Source organism: Myotis brandtii, unplaced genomic scaffold (assembly GCF_000412655.1).
Source record: "Myotis brandtii unplaced genomic scaffold, ASM41265v1 scaffold2170, whole genome shotgun sequence".
NCBI classification, from domain to species: Eukaryota; Metazoa; Chordata; class Mammalia; order Chiroptera; family Vespertilionidae; genus Myotis; species Myotis brandtii.
In genome coordinates this window covers 265802-269350 of record NW_005358138.1, presented here as the reverse complement: position 1 = coordinate 269350, position 3549 = coordinate 265802, and the positions used below count along the sequence as shown (strand labels likewise).

Sequence of the window (3549 nt, the reverse complement as noted above, 5' to 3'; positions counted from 1 at the left end):
AGTCCACAGACCTACGCTTTATCCACTGAGCCAAACCGGTTACGGCTGGGCCAATGTTAATGACGTACGCAGCTAGATGAGGAAGGGCCCAACTGCTGTCTAGAGCTGGGGCGGCATTTCTAATTCCGACCAGCAGGGCACATGGGTCCCAACTGCTCCACATCTTCACCAGCACCTGCTGTATTTTAAAATCATAACTATCCTAGTAGGTGTGAGGCAGTATCTTGTTGTGGGTTTGATTTGCATTTCCCTAAAGATGGTTAGTATAATTTCCTGTAATTATTGTCCATTGGTATATCTTCTTTGGACAAATGCCTATTTATACATTATATGCCCAGTAATTATATATTTATAATTATTTTTATGTTTGTGTTTTAAGTCATGTGAGAAAAAGTAAAGTTACAAATAATACAGGGATATAGGCTTTTATATTTTCCCATGTTTTTACCATTACCAGATACATTTATATTTCTTCAGATGCCTTCAAGTTACTGTCCAGTATCTTTTTATTTCAATCTGAAAGATTCTCTTTAAGATGCCTTATAAGACAGGATTATTGATAATGAACCCCTTCAGCTTTTATTTCCCTAGAAATGTCTTAATTTGTTTTTCATTCTTTGGGGGGAGATTTGACAGATATAGGATTATTTGTTTTTTGTTTTTTGGGTTTTTTTTTCTTTCGGCACTTTAAATATTTCATTATACTGTCTTCCTGCTTTCATGGCTTCTGATGAGAAGCTGGCTGTTAATATCACTGAACATCTCTTTTTCTCTTTCTGTTTTTAAGATTTTTATTGGTCTTTGGCTTTAATTTTATTATAATGTGTCTTGACATGAGACTCTTTGAGTTTATTATATTTAGAGTTCATTGAGTTTCTTGGATTTTTAAATCTATGCATTTCATCAAATTTGGGATGTTTTGGCCATCATTTTAATTATTCTTTCTGCTTCTATCTCTCTAATAATGCATATGTTTGTCTACTTTATGGTGTTTCACAGAGACCTTAGGTTCTGGTCACTTCATCCTTTTTCTTTCTGCTCCTTAGATTCAGTCATTTCAACTGTCCCATCTTCAAATCCACTGTTTCACTTTTCTGCCTGCTCCAATCAGCTATTGAACTCTAGTGATTTTTTATTTTAGTTTTTATACTTTTTGGTTCCAAAACTTGTTTGATTAATTTTTATAATGTCTATTTCTTTATCGATATTTTCATTTTATTTCTGTAATTTTTGGATTTCCTTACATTTTGTGTCCATATTTTCCTTTAGTCCTATGAGCATATTTTAGACAGTTGATTTAAACTCTTTACCTCATAAGTCCAATTTCCGGGCTTCATCACAGATGGTTCTATCAAAAAATTGTTCTATTTAATGGGCTATACTTTCCTGTTTCTTTGTATACTTTGTGATTTTGTTGTTAAAAACTGGACTTTTTGAATATAAAAACCCTTTAATATACAAACTAATCACAACAGCATCCACACGGCAGCGAGGGGATGGGAAACCTGGCAGAGAGCATGGCAAGGGGAGGGAGCCGTTCAGGGTCCCTACTGCTTCCTGAGCCTGCAATCACTCTGTTTGTTGCCTGTGGGAGTGTGAGGTCTTAGCAGAAGGCCCATCAAGGCAGCCAGAGGCAGAGGGGCCCTGATACTGACAGTGAGACCGAGAAGGCTGGCCGCTCCAGCATGCCATCTCCCCACAGCGGTACCTCCAGGGGAATCCAGATCCAGTGAGGAGGCAAGAAGAAGGTGGTTGTGACTGAGAGGAGACTCAACCATCATCCCTCAGCATCCCGCCGATCACACTTTTGGGAAAAGAGTTGCCCAGAGGCTGTTGAATTGAAAAAGAAAACACGCTAAAAATCATCCTGGGAAGAAGACAGAACTTGTGTCTGAGTCCACCTTCTAACCCAGATTCTCTGTGACTCCAGAAAGCTGAGTGGGTCCACTCAGATGTTTGGGAAGGGAAAGGAATGATAGAACCTTTGGCCCAACAGGACCAGATCCTTGCCAGCCATTGACCAAGAAAACTTCAAGACAAGCCAGGGGTGTCTGTGGGAAGCGCTCTGGTTCAATGGTACTCATATGGGAAGGATGGTGACACATGGCCTGCATGTGGAAGAGAGAGAGAGAACACAAGTTAGGGAGAATTAAGAACTAAGTACAGTGGGGCCTTGACTTACGAGTTTAATTCGTTCCGTGACGGAACTTATAACTCAAATTACTCATATGTCAAATCAAAAAGTGAACGAGTGAGACATGTGATGCTGGGCTGATGTTGTGACGTTCACTGTGACCAACTAACTGTGGGGTATCTGAAGGCTCATATCATCCCGAATTTTAGCTCGCAACTCAAAGCAAAAAATTGGCCGAGAGACGTCTCGTATCTCGAAAAACTCGTTAGTCGGGACACTCGTAAATCAAGGCCCCACTGTATCTACTTTTTATAGGACTGGGCAGTAAAGGTGAGCTAATCCTTCTGGGATAAGACTGGGAGAGACCTGAGGCCGGTTTTTTCCTTGCAGACAAGTTTGACAGGCCTGAATGCAGTTGATGTCCCCAAAGTCTTCCAGATGGCCCCCCACAGGACTCTCCAGGAGGCCTGACTGCCCCCTCCAGGTGTGTTGGAGACTGGCCTTAGTCCCAGCTGGGCCCAGGTAGGGCCTGGAGTTCCGCAGTTACATGGAGTCCATGTAGTTCTCCGGGAGGAGGCCAGGGATGAACAGGGTGCCCCAAGCCCTTGACAGAGGTGCAGTTGATGGGGAGGCTGAGGTTAGAGTGGGTCCTAGTTTTCTATGACCTCCAGCCTGTCTGTGTGGTTGTCCCAGTGGATGTGGAAACGGATCACCAAGGGATTCCAGCCAAGATGATCCATTGGAACTGAGAGAGGTCTGGCTTTGGGTTCTTCTATATCTCTGGGTTGGGGTACTCATTGTTGATTTAATAGCCCACGCGGGTGAACTCCTTAATAGTCTATGGTCGGTGCAGGTGATGAGGCCCAAGGGCACACCGAAGGCATAGCTCTCACGGAGGAGGGATGAGTTGCGGACATCAGCCTGAAAGATGAACACGTGTCTCCCTGCACCGCCAACCAGCACCGAGTCTAGGGTTGGATCAAACTCCTCAGTCTCAGCTGAGCCAACATAAATGATCTGCAACTCCAGGCCGTCCACCAGAGTCTCATTGCACTCAAAGCTGACCTGGAACCAGAAGGGGGCTGTGGAAGGGCTCGGGTTCTCCAGCACCGCCAGGTTCAGCACCAACACCTTGGCGGTCGCCTCGCCCCACAGCGGCTGAAGCTGGCGCTGGACCAAGCCCACCTCTGGGTCCTGTTGGGTCAGCAGGACAGCATTGCCCTCAGAACCTCTCATCTCCTCTGTCTGAGGACTGAAGTGCTGAAAACTGGACTTTTGAATATGACAACGTGGTATCTCTGTGTAGGGAGAGCTCAGGAGATTTATCTCAGTGCTGCGGCAGATGCAATGGCGTGAGTACGCTCCGCCTGCACAAGCTTCCTCGGCACACCAGGAAGTGGCATCGCCCGCCTGAG

At 44.7% G+C, this 3549-nt stretch overlaps 1 pseudogene; it reads right to left on the bottom strand.

Moving 5' to 3' along the window:
- Positions 1 to 2677: 2677 nt before the first annotated feature.
- Positions 2678 to 3370, bottom strand: LOC102240118 (annotated as a pseudogene).
- Between the last annotated feature and the right edge of the window lie 179 nt (positions 3371 to 3549).